This window comes from Falco naumanni, chromosome 3 (genome assembly GCF_017639655.2).
Source record: "Falco naumanni isolate bFalNau1 chromosome 3, bFalNau1.pat, whole genome shotgun sequence".
In the NCBI taxonomy this organism is placed as follows: Eukaryota; Metazoa; Chordata; class Aves; order Falconiformes; family Falconidae; genus Falco; species Falco naumanni.
In genome coordinates, this window is record NC_054056.1 from 25,777,220 (window position 1) to 25,802,834 (window position 25,615).

Consider the following 25,615-nt stretch of genomic DNA (forward strand, 5'->3'; position numbering starts at 1 on the left):
ATGGAAACTTTATCAATCATTATTAACCCTAGATAACGAAGAGTTAGTTATTCAGGAAAAGGTCCATAGTTTGTTAAATATTAATAGAGGTTTTGGTATCCCAGGGCCAAGGCTTCTGTGCAGCTTTAAGCAAGAGGGAAAGTCAGAGAATAATAATCAGAAATTCTATTTCAGCAGATTGACTTCCCTCCTAAGGGGATGTTAAACAACCTTTTGTTTGAACAAATCTCGAGGTAGGAACTTCAGCTGGGTGTCAGCATAGCTCTGTCTGAAGTTAGTGGGATCACGTCAGTTTAAGACTGGAGTTGCCAGCCTCGCATAACGTAACTCTGTATTATGGCTCTTTCATCTAAGAAAATCTAAATATCCCCAAAATACTAATTAAGCCTAAAAATAGGACAAATACTTTAATACCATATGTAAAAGCAGGGAAACTGAGTCTTGAGAAGACAAGACCCTGGTAATCCATGATATCTGCTGCTTCTGGATGGGTACACATGAAAATGCCTCGGGATAGGATTTTCAGTACAGTTTGGCACAACAGAAGTCAGGGGAAATGGTTGCCTGACAGTACTTCTGATGTCCAGGTCGTAGAGGTCTCATACTGGATTACCCTCAAACAGAAAAAGCACATAAACCAAAAGCTACTTTTAAAACACATGAAGCTAAAAGGCCCAGTCAGAACACTCCAAACATTGGAAGAGGATCTGGGTCTTCTGCCTCCTGGCACAAGACCCTCATTTCATTCCCTTTGTCTTTTACTGGGCTTTGGATCAATAAGAAATGTTTCCACTGGGCTTTAACTTTGGCCATCCACTCAACCATGCGCTCCCGTACAGTCGCGTGCTATCATTATGGTTTTAATTAGTAAAGGTTACACCGGCTGCATCTATTGTTTCAGTAAAGTTTGGGCCACAAAGTTCACATGGTCACACTGAGCCGAAAACAGTGGTTATCAAGTAATCAAGCTAAGCACATTTGTTGCAATTACAGCTCCCTATTTGTTTTATTCACACTCACCTTCCTCCCCTGCCTTCCCTTCCCCCGAGCCCCACCGCCAGCTTACCAGCCTGCAGCGGGACTGTTGCTTTGTTGTGAGCAGTGACCCTGCATCATGTAGACAGCTGAATTAAGTCCTATCGCTGTACCGATCTAAAGTGACATTTTGACAGGGGCGACACGGGTGTACCTTGGCAACGAGGCTGCGGTAAACGATGTTACAGCAAAGAGACACCATTTAAACGGACCAAGCACATTGTTTGTAGCTGTGCCGCATTGAGTTCAACCTCAAGCCAGGTTGCTCTTAGCCGGTGGATTCAAATACCAGAACTGACTGAGAGTTCTTCCTGTGCCAAAACAATAACGACAGATAAAAAGGGATTTGGACGTTCTTCCCCTTTCGCTTCATCCCGACTCTAAGGAAACAAACAGCTTGATCATACAGGCACGCAATCGGGTATTTTGAAATAAAAGTGCACACAGAAGACTGAAATTGTAGAACAAATTCTGTTCTCAGTTGCACTGGCAACGGTCACATGTAAACTACATCAACATTTTGGCCCCTGCAACTTAGCAGAACTTCCATCTTCTACTGGTAAAAAAGGTTATGTCTGATAACCTACATAAAGTGATTATTACCTGATACATCGCTCCATATGGCTGTTTTCTTATTTACATTTCACCCACCTTGGACTGTGCCATTGAGCAAGTCCATTTTACTTCTAGATTCAGCATGTCAAGTTTTGGTTCTTAGGAATTAGCATGAGGTACTAATGCTCAGATCACTGCAATGAATGCTGATATTCAAGCTTTTCAATAGGTTAGTTTAAAATGGCTTATTAATTGATTGAATTCAATACCTGGAAACTTAGATGGGTAGTCTTACCTATTTAAGCCTTGCCTGGTTCCATTTATTTATGCCTTTTAGAGGTTCAGCTCACTCATAAGTGTAGTTTGCCACTCCACTCTGCTTTTCACGGTCTTTAAATACCATGTTGAAAACCCATGACATTAAGAGTACTTCAGCCAAGGTTCTTTTTGTTTGTATTCTGCCCCAATAACCCATTAAGTCCTATGCTTTTCTCAGAAGCAAAATGAAGATCAGAATCTCTTTCTCTGTCTTTTATGCTCTATTTATGAAAAATCAGTTTTTCTCATAGTTAAATGACACTAGAACTGTGGAGCCTAAACCAAGCTGCCACCATGATTCACAGAAAAAAAAAAAAAAAAAAAAAAAAAAAAAAAAAGCAGGGGCTTGCAACACAGCTATTTACAACAGCCTGGCACCCAGCACACAACCTGCTCTCCTGCTTGCACAGTCAAGGATGTGCAAGCCCACATTTGACCTTAGCTTCATGGCAGGCTAAGAGTACACGTGTGGTTTGGTACTCGGGGGACACAGGGCAGTTGTTAAGGCCCTTGAGCATCTCTGGAATGGAACCAAACCAGGTGACCCAAAGGTGCCTTCCTGGAGCAATAGCCTTTTCCCAGAGACCAGCTTCTCTTCTTTAACTTCCCCCATGAGTTTATCTCTCCACAGCTTCTCCATATAGAGGAGCCTTAAGTAGCTCTTCTTCAGCTCTTTAGCTTGGGAGAAAAGGATGCCAGCTATCTTGAAATCCAGCAGTGAGCCTTCCATCAAAACCTGTTTAACACAAGGTGTATTCATGGGCCACACAGGTCTATTCTTAGCAGAAAACTTCGTGTCTGTCACAGGATAGTTATCTTCTTTTTCATAAATGCAACCACAGAAAAATCACATTCAGTTTAATTAAACAGTAAGCTTCACCCTTTTCCCAAGAATTAAAGAGGTTTCAAATACAGTGGCAAAACCAGACTTCTCTAGATCTCAGAACAAATGAAGCCAAGGCCCTGGAGACAACTATTCTTGGAATCCCCCCCCAAAAAATTAAGGAAAAAGATGTAGGCAATTCTATGATAAGAGATCAGAGGTCAGATCTGATAGAGCAAACGGACTATTTTTGTTCTTTCTCAAAAAACAAGCAGGACGATCTGGTCAGGATTCCTCAAAAAAATTGTGCAAGAACTAACTTTCTTCAGAAACAGAATGGTAGGTAGTATCCCTCTTCTCAAGCATCTGTTCTGCTTTCCCAGCTAATGTATTTTTAAGCACAGTATTGATCAGCTTTGATTCAATAGCAAGTTTTCCTGTGACTACTCACCCGTAACGATGAAGATTTTTCCTCTTCAAATGCAAATAAGCAGCAATATAATTTCAGAACAGTAGGTATCAAACCATACGATGACTTGTACCTGGAAATTAACAGTTCAGAAAGGGAAAGAAAAAAATAATATTTATTCTTAATAAAACCAGATTTAAATACTGCTCTTTTTTTATACCTACTTTTTTAATGCCATCCCTGACCTTCATACTAATAATGGCTGTAGGTATCTAAACTGGGTAGCTGATAGAGACACAAAGAGGTTCAGAACCAAGTTACAGGGTGCTGTGCTGTAACGCTGGCTGGTGACTCAGCCCCACACAGCTGTTTGCTCACAGTGGGATGGGAAAGAGAATTGGAAAAGTAAAAGTGAGAAAACTCAAGGGCTGAGATAAAGACAGTTCAACAGGCAAAGCAAAAGCCGTGCACACCAGCAAAGCAAAACAAGGAACTCATCCACCAGTGCCCATGGGCAGGTGGGTGTTCAGCCATCCCCAGGGAAGCCGGGCTCCATCGCCCATAATAGTGACTTGGGAAGACAAACGTCCCCACCTGCCTTCTTCCCCCAGTTTATGACACCATATGGTATGGAATATCCCTTTGGGTAGTTCGGGTCACCTGTCCTGGCTGTGTCCCCTCCCAATTTCTTGCCCTCTCGCTGGCAGGGCTCGAGGAACTGAAACGTCTTTGACTTAGTACAAAGATCACCCAACAAGGACCAAACCTATCGGTGTGCTACAACACTGTTCTCACACCAAATCCAAAACACAGCACCGTACCAGCTACTAAGAAGAAACTTAACTCCATCCCAGCTGAAACCAGCACACAGTGGTAAGTACCAGCCATATTTCATTTAACTCTGTGTGAAACACCTAGTTTGCCTGACCTCAGCAACCTTTTGTGTTTCTTTTAGAGCACAGAACAGTTTGCATTTTCTTAAAAGTGGTGCCACTAATGGAAAGAACTCAGTGCTACTCATTGAGCATGATTTCTAATACAATTCATCTGTCACTAGAGCAAATTTGTAGCACAATGAAAAATGAGTGGCGTAGTTTCGTACTGGAGACTTTTCACTAGCTATTTCATTCCTGTGGTCTGAAAATGCTTATAATTAAATCTGACAGACACAAGAAATTACTTAACATGAGGCTCACACAACACAGGCTCCCGAGAAAGCCAGAACAGCAGATACTCCCGTTTCAGGCTCCTTTTGCTTCTCGATGAACAGTGACACGAGCACGTTATTGCACGAGCACTATTTATTGATTGAATGACTCCAGGCTCTGGTACAGTCTCCTCACATGAGGCATTCGGCCGCCGCGAGGCTATGCAGCACGGAGGAGGGCGGCACGGGAGGCAGGATGCTATCCCTGTGCCAGCTAGTGAGCACCAGGGTACCCTACAGCTGACATACAGGTGAAAAAAGACTGTGTCCACTTTCTGCCCCTCCTGGCAACGATGCTAGGTTCTGTTTGGTTTCCATTTCTCCACCTCTTTCACACCAACCACAGAGTAAGAAAGGAGCATAACGGAGAGACCTTGGGAAGTTCTGACAAACCAAGCTTTTATTTTTGAAGCTGCATCTGCATCCACGATTTCTGCAAGTGCACGGTGAGACCAACAGGAGGACAAAGAGGCACCTAGAAAGTACAACGTTATTCCACAGCCTTCGAGTCAGCTTCTCAATTCTTTCCTTTGTGTGCAAGAGTTCAATCAGCCGAAAAGAGCATTTCTTATTAGAAATTTTAAGAACTGCTTAAAAAAAAACCCACAGTGGTGTAGGAGCAGGAATCAGAATTTTGCGTAATGGATACACAAATATTTTAACAGTGAAGCTGGTGACATCGACTTACTTTTTACTCCACAACTTGCTTTTGCTTTCTTCCCTTATGGTCTTCTGTGTGTTGTACATATGCTCTTCCAGTGTGAGGTTGTGGTGGCAATATGGACAGCAGCCCTCACCTGCAACAATAAGTGAGCCTTTACTTACACCGTCTATATCCCATGCCCCTTAAAGATGCTGAATTGTTTGCTTGTGTCGTGGTGTTTTTTGAGGAGTATGTGATTTAGAAAACATGCTTGCTTGCTCAAAATGCTGAACAACTTCACAGTGTCTCACAGGGAGGAAATATAACTAATAGTCATCTTTTTAAGCTGGCACATGAGTAGCAATAGTGCCTCATGCAGTGTAATTGCTGCTGTTTCAAAAGGTGACTGTAAGCACGGATGCCTATATGGCACCCTGCTGGCTGTATGCTGTTTGAAAGTTGCTGTGGTTTTGTGTGATTTTCTTTTTTTTTTTTTTTGCTTTTATCTTCTCTGTAAAAGCAACAGTTTGACTTTAAAGCAGAGCCTGGCAGGCAATTTAACTTACCAGTGACAAAACTGCAGTCTCTTACAGTGTCTGATATCAGAAAAGAGCAAAGAAAAGGGAGATACATTCTGAGAATTATATCCCCCCCCTAATTCTAAATTCCTGTGGCTCTTCGTAAAAAGACAGCTACGCAAGGCAGAAGCAGACAATTCATTTCTTCTGAATCATTTATTATTGCCATTTCCCCAAGCAATGTATCTAGATTATCCACTGTCACCTCAAACAGGTTCACAGGGTGATGGGTTAACTTGCGTTGAGGGGAACCTAAGGAGATCACCCAGCCCAACCTCCTGCTAAAGCAGAGGCAGCCATGAACATGGGGGGTTTAAAAAACAAATCTCCCACTTCTTTTTGTTTATATCTTAAACACCTCATGCAACTAGAAAGCAGCCTCCTTCTCATCCAGCTTTTGAAAACAAATACATCTTAATGTTTTGGGTTTTTTTCCCTGTTTAAAATACAAGGGTATTTATTTAACGATGACAGAACATGAAGCTTTCCTATCATCCGGTACCCAGAGAAGGATGCAGGGAAAGAAAACCCTCTCTTGGTAAATAGATACATTAGCACATACAAGAGAGGACATGTGGTGACAATGGAAATGCTGATACATGATTTGTACCAGTTAACTCCAGGGAAAACAGGTAAAGCCTGCTATTGCTTTCAACAGAGTTATGGTTTTACCATATGGAATTACAATGATGTAAACCCAGACTAAGTGAGCTCATAATCCGTCTTTTAAATCTAGTCAAAAGACGTGTTGGGGAGAGGTAACATTGACCAGTAATTATGGTTTGACTGAGACAGTATTACAAACGAGAAGTAGCAGAACAGCTCAGAAAAAAAAAAAAATTCTCCACTAACCCAAACCTCCCTCAAATCAAAATCTTTATTTGCAGATCTCACTTGGTTTGCCATGCTGTTGTTCACATATAGCAAACTTGACTTTAAGCCCAGGAGAGCTTAAGAGTTCCCAGGAAAGAAAGTGGCTCAACAACGGAGTAATAAAAAGCTAAGAAACTCCGCATCACGCGCTGAGCTCGGAACCGAATGTCTGCCCAGGGAGTGAGCTAATGCACAACGTGATGAAGTAGGAAGTTGCTAATGACAGACAAGCTCCAAACTGAATTGTTACTGGGGAGTCTCAAGTGCCTATCAGATGAAAAAATAATTGCAGCAAAGGAAAATATAAGAAAACATCAGGAAAAGAAAAAAAAAAAAAAGACTATTCTTATGCTGTATTGGATGTGGAACGGTCTCCCCTAGCGAAGAGCGCTTGCCTCATATCTTGAGTCACTTTTCCAAAGTTTTGTTAAAACAATTGTAAATACACCTCTTAAAAAAAACAGAATTGCATTGGCGGGGGGAAAGACACAGTGATCCAAAGGGTCTTTTCTATCTCTAATTACCATGACCTCAGCTGGACATGGAGAGGAATGTGTGTTAACATTTACATGAGGACATGGGCCCCTGGGGAGATGAATGCATAATTGCTCCAGCAAAGAAACACCATCTAACTAGTCAGGAATGAAAAGACATTGTACACACAGCCAGTATTAGTCCAGTTGGGAAATTTCTTGTATTTTCTTATTTTTTAATTACCATCAGCAGCCTCCCAGTGTAATCCAGGTGATCAATTTCAACTATGTTTCCTAGCCCAGTTAGCAAGGAACCTTCAAGTCTCCTTAAAGTTCAGATTAACAGTTTAATTTAGCAATATTTTATAATGATTAAAAAAAAAAAAACACAACAAAAACAACAGATAAGCAAAAGGCTCTTTTGGGAAGAAATTGCAGCATGTTTCAGATATTCTTTTCACTGAATACGCCTGCCCTCCAAAAAACAATGCCTGTAGTAATCAGGGTTGACTGAACTCCTATTGTTAACACTACTTAAATCAAAAAGAATTTTTCAAGCAGCGTTATAAATATTTATATGTTGTCTACTGGAACATTTTTAGCTGCAAAAAAAGCTTTTGGCAAAAAAAAATTCTGGTTTTGCTTAGTTTTCTAATCATAAAGAATTTCATTTTTTTAATATAAAATTGTTACCAAAGGTTTTCAGAAGCATTATATGTAAGTTTTTTGTTTACAGCTTTCAATTCAACAGGCACATAAAAATGTCATGAGAGATTAAAAAAACCAACAAACTTCAAACCACATCCATTAAACATTTCCTGAGAGGGAAAAGGAATTACTGACATTTTTATTGTTTTATTTTTAATAATAAGAAAGCACAACTGTTTTGTTTCAACAGCAAGTTCTGAGGACTTGTCAGAACAAACATTACTAAGCACTAACGTGCTGATAGTTGACTGCAATTAGATTCAGCCTTCCTAACTGAAGAGCTTATTGGTATAATCAATGTAAATCTACGTGGTTAAACCAAATTGAAGGATTAACATCAAAATCAGCACGGGATCATATAACCAGATGAAACCGTAGGCATACTACATCACTGGCTTTTAGTATCCGAGGCAAAGACCTGGGAATAATATCAAGAATGGAGTTTTGAGCAAGGTGAGGAGGCTTCCCTGGCCTCAGCTTGACATGGAGCTGAAATCAGGGAAAGGTTTTGTAGTTTTAAAGGTTTTTTTGCACCCCAAAACCTGCCCACCACCATCAAGGTAGCGCTCAGCCCTGAAACTTGCTGAGACTGAAAGCACTGGAAAAGCACTTAACCTGCAGACATAAGCCTCTGGCTCTCGCTATCAACATTGTCAGTGCTGAAGATAAATATCTGAAGAGAACAAAATTTACCGTTTGGGATTTTTCTGGTGTTGAAATGATAAGGGAAAAAATTCTTGCCTGATACTCCGCAGTGATATGACTTTTTTTTTTTAGTCATTAATAGCATCCAAATTGCCCTAAAAGCTACGATAGGGAAAGGGTAATTTGAAAGAAAGATCAGAGTATGAACTTCTACCCAATCTCTGAGGGAGGTGGAGATTTTTTTATTATCATAATCATCATTACTTTGTTATTGTCTTGAGATTAGCCTTAACGACAAGAGCTATTTTTGAAACCAAAACACAAGTGAAAAATGCTTGGGTAGAGAGCCAAGGTTTCCTAGGGCACTGTTCCTTAGCTTGGTATTTAGACATTCTAGAAAACACTTAAAAAAATAAGTAAATTGCTTTATAGCTTTTTTCTTTAAAGCAATATAGCTGCTAGCCGCAGTGCAACACTGCTCGGTGAGGCTGAACCACACCTGGGGTGGAGATGCACATCTGCAGCGGAGCTTGGGGTGGCAGCTCCAGCATCAGCACCGCTGCACCAGCATCAGCATCAGCACCAGCATCAGCACACCTTCCGCACCCTGCAGAGGGACCACAGCCCTGCCAGGGGCACCTTTTGTCTGTGCCTCAGGATACTCCTTGCCCTCCAGGTGAGGGAAAGGGCTTTGGTCAGAGACCCACCCAACCATGCTTTTTTACCATCCTTAACTGCTTAGCAGCATCTCTAATCCCAGATATGCAGCCCAAGTAGAAGTGCAGTAGGTACAATAAATCGCTCCTTTCTTCTCTTTTCCCTAAGAGACCCTTGACAACTCTATAATTTGGATCTTATGCTTTATATTGGCCAGCCTATACCCACTAAAAGCATGATTATATTTTTTTTCCTGACGTCACCATAGGTCTATACACTGCAGAGACTTCACGTGTACACTCATACATGTAAGTATCCTACAAATCACCATACACATGCATATGCTCCCTGCAGACTGTGTTTGCACACAAGCAATGCTCTTCTAAAACGTAGCTAGACTGTTTTTTGAAAATATCAAACTTAGTAGATTGCACAAGATAGATGCATATCAGCAAGGAATTTAAGTATGTACCCCAACTTTAACTCATTGAAAACAACATGTGTGCAGCTGAATATATGTTTACCCATCTTGCTAAACTGGAAACTGTAAGATTTACAAGGAACTGCTACAAAATAAATTAGGAATTTCTTGTTCCATTTTCTCAATTGGGAAGGCATAGTTAAAGATTGGAATGACAGTGTAATGAATGTAAGATGAAAGATATTTTTCTGTGTCATGAAAATTCTCATGAATAAAAAAATTACAACTGACATTTTTTCTAGAGATGGTTAGGGAAATTACGAGTTTTTGCTATCAGCAAAACGTGTTTTTTAGAGGGTCATTCCTCTGTGTAGGGGAGATAGTGGGCACCTGTTCCCAAAAATATAATGGCTTGACTTGTGTCCTTAATTAAGATAATTAAGTGCATACTGGATTAAAAATGCTGTTCTACAGGGATCCTGCCAAGCCTACAAATGTCTTAATGTCTACAGTGTTACCATTCAAGAACTGCAAGATGGTTTGGCAATGAATTCCTAAAAAGGGATTGTTTATTTTCTTCCTCTCAAAACTCATTTTTTAAAAAGCCTAAAATAAAAAGGCACACAAAAAAAACCCTGGCATCTGCCCAACTGTATGTTGGAAATAAATTATGAATTTGCACTTTGCAAAGTGCAAATTCAGCCCGTGTTTTGGAAGCCAGGGGTTTTATGGGTTGCCCTTTGTGTGTGGCTGAGCTCCTCTGCACCTGTTTCATACTGTACATACTTGGAATTTTTCTGTATTCTTTATCATTTCAAAGACAGGAATATAAACAACCCTGCTTTTCCTGCGATGACTGCCTCTCTGTGTGTATGTATATGCATCACTGAAACTTCCTAGACTCCAGTGCTGTTTTCTCTTGCCAGACACCCCTGTGGGTCTTCCTGAACAGCAGGCACTTTTTCAATAGCAACTTGGAGATACTGGCGGAGAACAGAAGGTCATTTTCTAAGACAGGATGCCAAGAGGACAGGAATTGAATGGTGCTGGCTGGCCACGAGACGCCATGCAAATCAAGAATGCAGTGTGGTCCCCAGGGAAATAGTTTATGAGCCTGGAGTATATGATAAACCTGCAACCAAAGCCTTCTTAGGCAACTGCGATAACAATGTGTCACATTCCAGAGCAGTTAAAAACAAAGGTTGTAAAAGCCCCTGCAAAGCAGCACTCCCTTAGACATTTGGGCTTTCAAGGAAAAGGAAAGATTTGGCAAGTTTTGTCACTTCTGGCTATTTTCTGAAAACAAAACAGAACAGTTTAGGGTTAGTCCCTCTCAAAACCCCCAAGCAAGTAACAGCAGAAAGCACTTGTAAGATTCGCTAATCTTTAACAGGTTAAAAAATATGTATATGCACCACAACACTGAAAATTAAGTAAATGCCACAACACAAGTGGTAAACGGATATTTCCATAGTATATTACAAATAACTACCTGCCTGAATGTAGTGTTAGCCACCAGCTAGGAAGATTAAACCCATGTCTTTAAATTAGCTTTCATACCCTGTTCATTTAAGCATCATACTACTTTCATAGATAAGGAGTCAGTTCATTGCTGTTCATAAATTGAGCATCAACAGTCCAAGACACTTGCTGCTTCTATTTGCCATTGCGCAGTGACTAGTCTGTGCAAACAAGCAGATCATGAATTAACTGCAACGAGTATTTGTTGTTCACCATTAATTATTGATGTTGACTGACTGGCCAAGTCCCAGACTGCGGGAGACGGGCAGGGATGGAATGGGAGACCAAACAAAACACCCTTGTGAAGGTGACAGACAAAATCCTGCCATGCATGTATGAAGTATGTGATGCAGCAGAAGATTTCACAGGAGAAGCATGACTCATGGTGTCCTAAGAACTGAGGAAGGAAAGATCAAGAGTGCCTCAGAATTCAGAAAGCAAATACATTGCACTTTTGTGAATCAGATCAAGTTTACTACCTCACTCTGCTTTCAACCTTGAGGTTTGCTGCTTCCCTTTCAGATCCGAAGCACCCGAAAGCTCATTTGCTTCTTTGTTCCAGATATTCCTGCCAATAGCAGTACAAACTACACAGATCCTTCTGGTGTTGCTTTGTAAAAATTCTTTGATATCATCAAAGATCAGTTCTCCCAAGCAGAGTATTACAGTGCACCTCACAACACACCACTTCAACAGCAGGATAAAGGCCTTTGTGATGGAGATGATTAGCTGAAGTGTACAAACAAACAGCCAAAAAAATGCAGAGCATAAGAGCAGAAAAAATAGTTTGGAAAAAAAGCACCCAGATTATTCTATGCCAGGTAAGAAAGCTGTATTTAAAAAAAAAAAACAAAACAACAAAAAAAAAAAGTGCTGGGAAGACAGCCAAGACAGCAGCTGTGTCAAGGCTATGTCTTTCACAGAGAGCCCCAAGAATTAGTAGAGCTGTGAAGTCAGGCTAAGGGAGGCACTGCCTCCTTAGTCTGCAAAGGCATCCAGAATGCCTACATGGGTGAGTACAAAACACACATCCACAACAGAAAACAGCTACCGAGAGAGCCCCTAGGAAAGGATCTGCTGCGCAAGTGTGTAACGCTGACCAGAAAACCACCAAAGTTCAAATGCAGTGGGTGTCCTGCACAGTAAGCTCTCTCTCTGGCACCGTTTCTTAAGGCATCTTTTTGCCTGGCTGTCAGTACTGCTGTTTATGTAGTGCTTTATTTCTAACACCATTTACATGACAACCTCTCACAGACCTCAGAAGGCACTGTTTAGACTACCATATTTTAAAAATTAAATAAAGATTAACAAGTTACCAGGCATTCTCATCTTGCAAGGACCGAAAATTATCCGCAAGCGCTCTAGCAGCCTCTAATTAAGAATACCAAAAGTGTCAGCCTGATCAGAGAAAGTGCTAAAAAGCTATTTAACAAGTGCAATTTGCCTGCATAACTGTTTCCTGAAGAAAAAGCCAAAGGTTGAGATTAATTCTGCTTTCTGTTTTCAGCAGTGCATTTCAGGCGATCAGCCCTTTGCTTCACTGGTAACCCACATACTGACAAAGCTTTCCCCTTCTCCTCTGCCCCACAGCTGTGCTTCCGAAGGAACACGGAGCCAGAGAAATAAAGTTGCAATGTCACTCACCCGCTTCCATAGGCTGTTCCTTCCCCCCCCTCCCCAAATAACGTCTGTCCACAGCAGTGTGCCCGCTCTGGAGAGACAGCAGAAGCTGTCCGGCCGACGGGCAGTTGAAAGCGCTTCGTGGTTTGGGAAGTCGGGATGTTCTGCTGTTCCCATGACCAGAGCGAATGCAGCCCTCCAAGTACCTGAGCCAGGCAGGAATCACGGGTCTCCTTCCCTCCATCCCGCGCCCCCTCCACAGCTCCCAGGCGGCCCGGTGGTTTTCCACTGAAGTTCAAATCTCCAGGTGATTCTTCCGCTCAGATTTCTCACAGGCCCCAGAGATGAGTCTGAATCCCACGTTCGGATTTGCAACCTCAGTTTTCCCCAGCATTCAGAGTTGCTCGTGGGAAAAACAAGGACAGCGCGTTGGAATGGTGAAACAAAGCCTGCAAACAGAAATAGACCGATTTTCTGTGCAGATACCACTTATAGCTGAACGTATGCATTAATCACAAATCTATTATAGAGTCGACTCTCGGTTTCTGCTTCCTCATGCTAAAAAAACATCCTACACAATTATTTCCTATATGATTCTTTCCTTCCTACCCACCCCAGCCACTGCCCTTCCTGGTAGCGTGCCAGTTTTGTTATTGTTCAAAGGTGAAAAACAAAAAAAACTACCCCAGGAACTCACTTTGGCCAGGCTTCACCTAAAATGTTTAATTTAAGAAGAGTGAAGCAGCCTGGTACAGGGGCCTCCACACAGGGCCAGTAGCCCTGACACGGCACAGAAAATCACACACATCACCCTTCCTTCCATTCGCTTTACAGTGATGGAGCTGACAGTCCTGCAAGTACACAAAGCCGCTCACATTCAAGAAAGTTAAAAATATGCACTTACACTTGTGATTAACTTCCAGGCAAATAATAATGAGGTTGCCATGAGGATGCCGTGGGGTTTGAGAATAAAAAGGGGAGTGAGCCATTCAGTCCTGAATGGAAGCGATGCTTCCCTCCCACATAGCCTCAACACACAGCTAAAGATTTTCTCCATTTATACAATTTGTGGAAAAAATTTGACTAGGCATCTAGGTTGCCCAGGGGCAACCTACAGCTTCTGTAAAGCCACCTACAAAATGAAGCTGAATAATGAAGCTCTGATTATTTGTACCAGCTGGAGACCTGGTCCCCCAAGGATCATTGGCACTCTGTAAAAATCCCACTGTTGAAATGTCACGCTTCCCTTTTCAGCTTACAAGATCAATGTCCTGGTGCTTTGTTTTATTTTATTTTATTTTTCTAAGAAAATAAGCATCAACTGTATGGAAGCGAATTAGCCTTCATTCAAAATATGTTTTGCAAAAGGTCTGATTTTATTCAGTGCCACCCAGAAGACAGACAGTGATCTTATATATGAGAGTGATCTTATATATGAGAGCCGGATCTATTGTCTAGGTTTAATTAGCTGATTATTAAACTTCCCATTTCTGTTATTGCAGATCCTTAATTCATTTCCTAGCACGATGTGCTTTAAAAAATGTTTTCCAAAGAAAGCAGAAGACATTTCTATCCATTCTAATTGTTCAGGAAATTAAAACATGCCAAACATTTTCCAGCTAATTAGCTTGAAATACCTCACTTCTCACTGCTATAACTGACCTGTAACATCTTTCTCCCTCTCTCTCTAAATCACCAACTGCTCGTTCGCTTCCTTTCACCATCCCACATCACTCAGCAACCTTTTCCACTGGACATTCCCTCTCACCAGTTGTTCATTTGCCCATAAGAAAACATACCCTAACCGACACATTGGGCTTTTTTCTTTCCAGATATTGATCATGGTGTACTGCTGGTGATGGCAAAAGTCACTTCTGGAGGACTAGAAGGTGCTGCTTCGTCTAGGCGAAGGGCAGTAGGGGTGTGCAACATGCCACCACACTGCCGGCACAGCTAGGTAGAACGGTGAACAACTGCTACTTCATTTTCACTGGATTCTTTAAATATTGTAAAGGTGGAGAGTGGGAGGAAAGGTGAAAAGTTTTAGGACTTTGTCATTGCTGCTTTAGCCAGTCATTAGTGTGATCAAACACTTTTTGGAAGGCATCTGGGTCTTTAGATATCTCTGTCAGCATCGTATAGGGCCCATCAATTAAGTCTCCCGCAAGCTGACCATTAGCACACCAGTTTCAGATGTTGGTTTTAACAACACTTGTCTACACATAATCTAGGTGAACCATTCCCACCTAATTGTGTATGCAGACCCTCTTACTTCAGAATTAATTATTTTTCAACCTAATTTCGCATCATGGAAAACATCCATAGGAAGCCAGGCCCTACACATCTTACCTTGCAAGCCCCTCTGGTTTTTGAAGAGTTTGAGATTCTGCCTGTCCATATGCAATTTGTTTACGTAGCCGTTGCACATGGTATGTTTTATCCTTCACCAGAGCCTGAACCGCTATCACAAGAGTAAAGATTTAAAACTAAAGTTGACCTCTACTTTTGACACTGGATCAATGCACCCATGAAGCGTGCAGCAACAACGAACGACTGAAATGCATTTGTTAATGTATGGTTTGCTTTTACTGCTGCTTCAGCAAAACATGGAGCGCTTGCTTACAAATGTCAGTGGCACGAAGTATCTACCCAAAAGTCTATCCATGAAAATAAATCAGAGCGTGTTTAAAATCACTGTAATTCTCCTGAAGGGCTTGCAAATGCTATTCAGTAATGAGAGAGGGAATACTCTCTCTACACATAAATAAGATGCCACAGAAAATAGCAATGGAACTTCCTCATATTTCTCTTCCCTACCCCTTCAGCCCTTGTGATACCACTGTCCCGGGAAAATGAAGAAAGAAAATTTCTTCTTACAGGAAGAAACTGCCAAGCCCGTTCAATACACATAATCTTTCAAAATACACTAATAGCTTCTTCTGCTGGCATTTGCAATATGAACAGTCATCTGCAAAGGATGAAATCATCAATATATTTCAAAATACATCCTGGATCATTGAAAACTTTTGAAATGGCATGAGTGTCTGGGTTTTTTGTTGGTGGGGTGGTTTTTTTTTCTTATTATTTTTTTCTTTTTAAGTGTCATTTGGCTTAGGAAAAATGTACCAGAGATTTTAGGATATGTAACTCATCAAAAGTAAATTTAAAACACTATATTTGCTAACTAAAGCTGTGATAGTGCTCATCTAGCTAAGGAATATTGTCAACTTAAGCCATTATCCTAGAACTGCTGTTTTGTAAAACAACCCCAGGTCTCAGAATGAAACATGAGGGCACACCAACAGATCTTTTCCCCTTTCTCCACTCTAGCTGCAACACAACGGTCTCGTGGCAGCGAAGCAAATGAATAACAATACCCTGTAGACACCCTTGCAGAAATCTGCCACATCTTCATCTTGAATTTCCCTACTGCTCCCTAGCAGATTGCCTTTCCTAGAGTACCAAGGAACAAGGAGGAGAGATTTTGCTACTCTATGCCCAAATGATTCCTAAAAACCAAGAACTACATTCTCTGTACAGATGCCCTTTTGTCTGGCATGAGTCAGTTATCCCCTTTCTCTTCTATAGCTAAAAGAGTCATAAATGCATTCAGACAGCTACTGCACGTCCTTAGGGCACCTGGAGAAAGGTTCCCATGGGTAGGGAGCAAACAATAATTTTGCTTGCCCTTAGTATAATATTGGGTTTTCTTTTAATAGATTGCATAGATTTTATTTTTAAAAGTTCATTTTAGGCTGTTTGATTTCTCTCTCAAGCTGCATGAAGGAAAGGTTCTCTTTTCCATAGCCCATTTAAGGAATCCAGCTGATAAGATGCAGCCAAAAGCAAATCTTGGAGAAGAGAAATATTTGACAGTGCTTATGCATAACATCGTATTTGTAATATCAACTGTCCCAGGCAGCCCAAGACAAATAATTTTGGATATTTTGAGGCAAGCTTTATTGGAAGTGGGGGAGGAGGGGGAAATTATGCAGGGACATGCAAAAGCAGCTGTAATTCCATATCAGAACATAAATCAAACCACTAAAAAAAGTGTCATCTTAATTAAAAAATGGGAAGCCAGAGAGAAGCCTCCAGCGGGAATTAAAAGGTATTTGAAAGAAAATTATCCTCAATGGAAAAAAAGGCACATAGTCTGCACAGGTGCCAGCCAACATACAGCATGAATATGACCTGGCAGACTACTGAAATTTAGAAACCCTTAAAAACCTGTTCAGAGCAACTGAGTAGCATCGTGTGTGATGCAGGACTGGTATGCACCAGGAATTGCTCCTTCCACTCCAGCTTGCTTTACCCTAACTAGTATGTATGTATGAGACAGAGCGTGCCTAGAGGATTTTTGCTTCATATCAAAAGACCTCAGTTGGTCGCAGCAATGAAAAAAAAAATACATCCCATATTTTTACTTAATCTCATACTCACTGTAAAGATCGAGTTAGAGGAGGCCAGGGGAACCAGAAGGGAGCAGGGAAGGTCGGTAAGAGCCTTCCAGAAGAGCGCTGCTGCAAAACCCACATCAAGAACCTGTGAACCAGAAGGCAACAGAGTAGCACCTGTTGGTGAGCTTGAAGTATTGAGAAGCAAGCTGGCCCCAAAGGGGGTCCCACCTAAAGCTTAGGTCAGGCTTTTAGGACCCACTTTATACAAAAGCAGAGACTACGCAGGTGTCGGGGAGATCTGGCAGAATATTCACTGCAGTAGAAAGGAGCACCCAAAGCTAACACCAAGTTCACTTTTTGCAGGGCTCTTTTTCACTAAGAACTAGTCATAAATGTTATGACCCGCCACCTCATCCCCCAAAACTGCACATGCTTTTACATTCTCGAGCTCTCAGCCTTCGTCTTCATACAACCATACATGCCAAGCGATTCAGCCATGCCCCTATTAAATTACAGGTTTGTGAAACTGAGCCTGGAAAGGGAAATTTCCTGGCAATTACAGAAGAGGAGCTGGAAAGATCAATCGATATAACCTGGTCATGACCCATCTATTAGTCAGAGGAAGTAATTGGGCAGATAATGTTACCATCACTAATGCTTTCACACAGGTGCAGCACCAGCTGCTTCTGCTCTTTTTGGCATGGGGCTATTAGATGTTCAGCTTTAAGTCCCTAATTTAGGTATAGGGTGACATTAGTAGGTTCAACCCTTATGAACCAAGGGAGACCAGTGTCAAACATCTGGAGGAAGGTCAGCAGAAGACTAAAGAAGCCTGATACCAGGCTGTACCTCGTCGACATTTGGTTTAAGATGCGTAATAGCCACTTTATCAAACAGCAACTATATTCTTCCAAGTCTCAAATGCACATTTTTATAGTTGGATACGGTTCATTGTTTAGCTAAGACGGAGACTTCGCTAAAAGAGACCATCCCCTTCTCTCACATGGACATCCAAAGTCAGGGGCAACAATCCCTTGTTCAGCCATAGCTCCAGGTTTCCATACTGACTGAGGTGCTGATGGGTGCTGGGTATGCTGCACTGTTTGCTCCCAGAAGATGGCTATCAGTACTCATCCCACCTGTGCTTCCAGAACTTCAGTCTGACCTTCAGGTATGGACTTGTTAGGCAATAGATCAGGCTATTTAGACTTTCGTTTGTTTGTTTTGTTTTTAAACATAGGCATTATTTCTTCAAAACCCACAGCTCTATGAGTTTCATGTTCAAAATTGGAACTGTTTGAAACTGATGAATTTTCTTCTACTTCTAAGGTAGTATTTTTGACAGCAGGAACAACAGCCCATCATGCAACCTGTGGCATTTAATAAATGCTTGTTTTACTCTTGCTGTTTAATTATTGGGGTAATAAATCTCTCCCTTACAGTTCATTTAAAGTACCTTTCAAACACACGATCCACATACTACATTGTTTGTGCTCAGAGGCCCCTTAGCAAAAGCAAGAACATTCAACTATTGCATTGCAAACTTCCTAGAAAACTCACTATTCAGACCTACGGTAAAAGGCAGAATATTGCTGTTCTTGGCATTGTTGTAAGTTTACAACAGGGACTCACCATTTATTTTTCCAACTGGAAGTTTCCACAGGATATCTCAAAGATGTTTATAGCTTAGATTTAACAGATTTCACCCTGTTGAAATAATTAGTTGGATGACTTCAGTTAGCAGAAGCACTCCAAAGAATGTGTAGCCTGGTTGGAAAAAAAAAAACAAACAAAAAAACAAAACCACACCTTTTAAATTAAGAGATCCGAAGTATTTTTTATATTATTAACCTACTGAAATCTGTACTCAGAAGCTGACAAAAGTAAACATGAAGGTGCAACTATCCTACTGATCCAAAAAGGAATTCACTTCAAATACAAAGGCTGAAGTCCTTCCTCCTGCCCCCACCCCAACTCATTGCAGGATAATATACTATTATAAAATAAATAAAAATAGCATGAACAAACTTGTCTGCTATGTTCATTAATACTATACCATAGCATGCTTCTCAATCAAGATACAAACCGTCAGGTACAGAAGGCAGTGCAAGTGCTGCTATTTCTATTGTGACGGTGGCAAAAAGTTTCAATAAAGACTGAGATTGCACATTAAAACAAATTGTGTAAAGAAAAGCCCCTTCTGCATTCAGTCACCTAGTCTTTCTGATCCAAAACAGGGTTGAGGTTTGGGTTTTGGTATTTTGGTGTTTGGGTTTTGGATTTGGGGGGGGGGGGGGTGGTGGTGGTGGTGGATTTTTTTGTGTTGCTTTTGTTGTTTTGTGGGTGGTGGCATTTGGTTTCTTTGAAAATGTATATATAAAGAAAATATATTCTACAACACCGCGTCCTCAGATCACTATGTTTGAAAACCAATCTGCCAAAAGGATAACCTGGTCTGGAAAATACTGAGCAGAAAAGTGATAATCATCAAGTCCAAGACAGACAAACTGGATGGTTCAAGTATCTGTTTTTAAGAGGTCTTCTGAGAGGTGGAGTCAGGCTTGAAGTCGTAAGTCTTAAATACAAAATTGAGTGGCTCAGCCCTGGGCATAGGCAATCACTTCAATTATGTGACTCTTTAGGCAGATAAGTGAAAGTCTGGAGGTCTGGATTCTTATACCAGGAATTTCAGGCACTTTCCTTTTCCACTGTAATAGCTAGCGGAGTTGAAGTTCACTACAGGACTGTCTGGAATCTTCCCCATGGGACATTAAGTCCTGCAAAATAGCTCTAGTTCCAGTGGGAACTGGTAAATTTCTCTTGCAGCTAACTTTGAGATATTCATGTAATTTTGACTGATAGCAGTTGCTTAGACCCACCAGTCGAGGTATTAGTTGACCAAGACCATCTCTCTGTGCAAAGAAACTACTCTGACTGCCAAACACATGGTTAGTCCTTTGCAAAGATTAACATGCACGACCCTGTCTTGGCACTGAAGTGTTTCTTCTTCAAGTATCTCCTATCTGAAACAGAACTCTTGAAGTTCTGGAGGTGGGAGGAATGAGATATACAAGTCTATAACTTACATTAAAAAAACCCACAACCACAGACCAGCACCCTACCACCCACCGCACCGCGTTTCTCAGTGTTTGGTTTGTTGGTTTTTTTGTGGTGGTGGGTTTTTTCCCCTCGACCAAATGGGCAATCTGTTTAACATTACACAAACTAATCACTACTGCTACCCAGAGAATGGCAGACAAGTAGGATAACATTAAAAAAGGGGTTTCTTTACTATGATAGGATGCAGTAACAAGCTGAAGGATAATTACGTCTCTTCAATTTCCCCATCCTAGAGCTAGGGAGAAGAAGACTGCAAGAAAACCTTTGCACATCAGTTATTCTCGTAGATACAACTGCCAAAGATGCCAACTTGTTAAAGTTGGGTATGTAAGACTCAAAAGGGAATTCATTAAAACAAAAATGTTCAGAGAACAGTAGAAGAAAAGGGTCAACAGAGCTGTAGCATGAAATTTTCCCTTTTCTTTTTTTTCTTTCTGTTCACAATGTTTTCTTGTGCAGGAAAATGGCCAACGCTATCTACACAAAACTGAAGAATTAGCATTTGAGTTTTGTTCACATCTTAATACATCTGAAATCTCAGCTTTAGAAACACGTTTCATATTTAGAAGCAGAGGAATCTGACCAAATAGAAAGCCAAAGGGGAGTTCACTTTCCAAAACACACAATGGAACGATAGCAAGTTTTAATGTCATGGCTACACGCTGACCGAGGTGAGCCTAAAGCTGGCCTAGAGGAGTCTGAGTTGGGACTTGCACTAGCAAATACAGAAGACAAAAACATCACATCCCATTCCTGAAAAAATCCCAGTTTTACAGGCCCACTTTGTTGGCCTGTAAGAGGTGCCAAGTTAGAGCTGCACTGCATGGGAAAAAAGGTGTACCGGAGCAAGCACCGGCTGGAGCAAGTCCAACAGAAGCCAAGTCTCAAGGAGAGACTCCCTTCTGTCCCAGTTTGTTGCCCACTCCCATTTTTACTGTTTCCTTACTACCTGTCACCAGGCAGAAATTTTTGCCCTGGATTTCCAAACCAACACACTACCACTCTATTCTATTTTTAAAGAACTCATTTCTTCTGCTGGTCATTTTAAAAAGTCATTTAACATTTAAGTTTTCCAGCTCTGGATTTTCTCATCTACTCCTGTAGTTTTTATTTTGACTTTTAAGAAGTATTCATGTTGTGTAGCACAATGTTAGACATGCTACCAACCATAAATAATAAATAATGCCTTCAGTACTGGGCATCATAAGCGAAGATAAAGTTGAAAGGCAAAAGATGCGGATGAAGAGTTTCAGTTTGCCCTAAGCCTTTAAATGCTAAGGCTTTTTACCTTTGTAGACATAATATTCAGAAGCAGCATTAAAACAGAATTATTGCTTTAGTCATTCCCTAGAAGCGCAGTGAGGGAGGAAAGGGGGAGAGAAGGGAGGAGAAAGAGATGCACAGGCTAAGCCCACCATCTAGTGACAGAACTTCAGTTTTGCAGGTGGTTTGCTTAAATATTAGACAAGTTACTGTGCCAGGGAAACAAATCATCCAAACTTCTTACAATAATAATCCTTTAATGTAAGGATTATTATATATTCCTTCACGATTAGGAAGAAATTCAGAGCATATAATCTATAGCAGGGAGGTACTTAATACTTGGTTCTTTTTGATGGCCTGTTTTAAAAACAATCAAGAGCAAATATTTTCTTGCATTTGTGGAAGGTTAATTTAGCAAAGCACCTGTTCCAACATTCCCGAAACTAACAATATAGATAACAAGAAGTTAAATATTATTTGAACCTGAACATTTAAAAATTAAATTCTTTTGCCATTACTCAACAGAGGCAGTTTTCTGAACTGTTGGGACCTCAAAAAACACAGAATAAGAACTCCCCGAGAGAGGAAGCATTCCTCCTCCATGAGGGTACCGGCCCTGGGCATGTACCTTCCTGCAGTATGAAGATGCTTCATGAAGTATGAAAATTCTCTAAAATTTGTCCCTAATTCTTCCAGCAAAATACATTATTCTTTTCTTTCGTATCTCGCTACTTTCCTTCCCTCCCCATATAGCACTGCCATCATTCAAAATGGTAAACTTGAGGAGTGATCTTTGATGTAGAGACCTACATTTTTATGTTCCGAATAATAAATCTCTCCTACACACAGGACAGATGTGTCGGAAACTAGCCTTTCAGATGAAGCTCGTGTCACCTACCTTCTTGTTACTGCACTACCTTTTTCCCCCACTCCTGAGACATGCACCTTTCCTTGTTCCCTTCCTTTCACACACTACAGAGCCTTGCCATAACTCAGCGCATCCTAGTCTTGGCCACCCCATCCCTTGCACTGCCCCTCCATCCCATCTAAGTTCCATGCTTTTGCTTCAAGGTATTCCATAGCTGGTACCACTCCAGCCATCTTGTATACCAACAGGGTATGTTCACCCACATCCAACAGGCTTATCATGCCGCTATCCAGCAGCCATTAACTTCTCAAACCCTGTTATGCTTTATCCTTAACCACCCAAGTTACTTAGCTTTGTGATAACAGGTTAAATTATGGCTTTTTAAAAATAATTATTTAAACCCTACCATTTTAGCATGCCGAACAACGCTGTCTATCACCTCGTACTTCCCATCCTGTCTTTAGAGGACTGCTTTCTACCGCCTTACACTTAATCCTAGCCTGTTAGCAGCAGGTGAGCACGCTAGCACAGCAGGGGAACAGTCAGGGACTCAAGCTCTAGGCTGTCCAGTGCTAGAAACCAGGCTGCACACCTCTCCCAGGTATGGCTGAACAAAAAGTGAAGCAATGGTTCATGCTGAATAGTTAGAGGACAACAAATAACATCTAAATCCTAGTGAGGGAGGGCTCTAGGAATTGCACTACACGCAGCAGCTACGCCCAGCAAGCTTGTGAAACAGAAAGGTGTGCATTAGCTGCAGCTGCTGCAGCACTGAAGAAAGAGTGCAGGCATTAGAAACTTCTTTTTCTGAGACAGCTTTTTTATTTTTTAATAGCTCCAAGGACAGTTTAGACAGCTCTGAAGTAAAATGCAACCAATGTACAAAGGTACTGCTCAGCTGACATTGAGGTGCTGTGCAATGGAATAGCTTTGTCTGGTTTTGGAACACTACGCATTAAGTAGGAAGCTATATGCTCAGACAACTAATTACTCTGGCTCGCCGTCTACTGATAAAAATTTAAGCTGCTATTCCACAACAATATTTTCATTCAGCTTTCAACGATTTTTAAAAAATCTCTGCTACTGCCAAGATCTCTCACGCCTGGAATGTCAGTAATCAGTGCTATTCTGTAATCCATCAGCGCAGTTGGGCTGATACAGGCCATAATTAATTGGGACAAATGGAACATATTTGAAATAAAAATCAGGTCTTCGTGCTCCGAATAATTTAAACACGTATCCTATTTTACAGCGGAACAAGCTCCATCTACACTACACTTCTGTGCCCAAGCTTCCTAGAAATACTTTAAAAAGAGAAATAACAGGTATTATTTTTAAAAAGAGGGTAAACCCCCCACACACACTATTTATACAAGTATAGCCAGTTCAACTAAACACTGACGTACATATAAATTCTGTATTATACATCTATATCCACATGTATTATGTAGACATGTTATGTATTTTATAATAAATAAAACCCATTAATTTAGGGTTTTATTCTGGTAAAATTCACCTTACCAGGCTAGTTTCAGTATTTTAAAGATTAAACTATTTCTTTTGTATCAGAAAAAGTGAAACCGATTTAAAAACCTTTCTGTGAAAAGAAAATGTATCTTAAAAATAAACACATCTGATTTGTCAAGAAGGAAAACGTGCCCAAACTAGTTCTGAATGAGCTGTTTAGGCATGCTAGAAATGGCATTTGGACATCCTTCCCAGAGAGAAGGCTCCAGTTTGGGAGCAGAGATGACTTACCTCGGAGCAGCTCTGGCACTTTCCGCTCCTGCTGTCCCCCTGGTTCCTGATTTGGACACAGCTCAGTTTTCCACAGATGTTCCTGCAGCGGTCAGGGCAGGCAGCCAGGCATCCCTGCTGCGGTCAGAGGCGGATCCCAAAGGTACCCAGCTGTTCTGCAGAGGCACCGAGCCCACGCAGGGTACAAAATTAAAGTAGCTACTTGCTTCTGGCAGTGGCTCTGAAAGCTTAGATTTTTGCACAATATGGCACTGTATTTTACACAAGTTCTCTAGAGTTTATAATCAGAAGATTCAGGCATTGTGAATCTTTTCCTCCAGACTGATTTCCCTTCTTGTGCCTCCACCGCTTGCAATAAAATCTTAATTTGAAAGCAACTTTAATTTACAAAAAAACAAACAAAACCCCCAACACCCACCCACTTCCCAAAAACAAAACCAACCACCAAACCTCAAAGACACCCAGCAAAAAAACCTCCCACCACTACTTCAAGACATAGCAACCTGGTTTTTATACTCTATTTAAAGCCCCTTCAGCTCTTCATGAGAAATTAGCTACTGTGATGCCTTCTCTAAAAGCAGTACTTTCAGTCTGCATGGAAGAGATACAGATTTACTGGTGAACATTCTCAAACTGATTTAATAAAATCTAAAGCAAACAATACTAACTTTTATTTAAAGTACTACATAGCTTACATTATACTTGGTTAAAATGTCATCTCCAAGAGGTAACAACTAATAACACTCATGGTGAATTACACTTCCTTAAAAATAAAGCACATGTGACAAAAGCAGAAATAAGTATCATCTATATACCTCAGCAGGTCAACAAAAAACTAGATAAAAACATTTACATCATGCTGACTAACCATATTTTTCCCCAGATAGCTTTCCATTGTGAGCTGGCTGAACCTGATGAACTAAATCAATCTGGTTTTCCTTTCTGCAACCAATTTGCTTTCTAAACTATGCATACCCAGTTGCATAAACAAATCCTTATTGTAACTGCAAAAGCAGCTGCCTCAGTTCCACTTATAACTAGCCATTTACATATGTTTCATTTGCTCAGGCACTTTATTTCCACATGTTAGAATTTAACTATCAGAAACGGAGGCAATAGGTATTAATATGTGAAAAAAATGGAGACATGGAAGTCTCACCCACAGCTCACTTCAGTCTTGTGACAACACAGGTCCCACTGAGGGTTTTTTCTCTCTATAAAACAGAAATAAGACGCTTGCAGGAACACACCACTACAGTCTAGAAGAAAGTACATCACTTAATTACCAATTTTAGCTTTATTTTATGTGTACATTTGTACATTTCAATCAGGCTCACAAAATGTAAAACTTTTGTTATCAGAGTATTTCATACAGAGGTCAACGCGTAGTTTTATGATTACTTATAAGAACATGCAATAAGCTATGGAAATTTTATGAAAATATTTTAACAGAAACTTTTAATCAAATAAATGAGCATGAGAAATTGTGTTTGACTTGTAAATTCTGTATATAAGCTGCTACGAAACATTTCATATCCCAAAAGAAAAAGATAAAACCTACTTAAAAGATCCTGAAATCTTACAATTGGGCGAGTGTTCCACTGCGCCTCCACTCTGAAGCATGGAAGTGGAAATTGTGCAGAACAAAGTTTTACTCTAAATAATTGTTCAACTGTTATTGCTGCTTTTCAAAGAACCTGAAAGCATACCATGAAAACTT

General features: G+C 40.8%; 1 long non-coding RNA gene across 1 annotated transcript; it reads right to left on the minus strand.

Annotated features, from left to right (window-relative positions):
* Positions 1-3,008: 3,008 nt before the first annotated feature.
* Positions 3,009-24,273, minus strand: LOC121084970. The gene is made up of 6 exons (XR_005826913.1): positions 23,896-24,273; positions 18,519-18,653; positions 16,930-17,031; positions 12,693-12,935; positions 5,036-5,144; positions 3,009-3,273 (listed from the first exon to the last, which is right to left on the minus strand). It is a non-coding gene; the product is annotated as an uncharacterized LOC121084970 (long non-coding RNA).
* Positions 24,274-25,615: the final 1,342 nt, after the last annotated feature.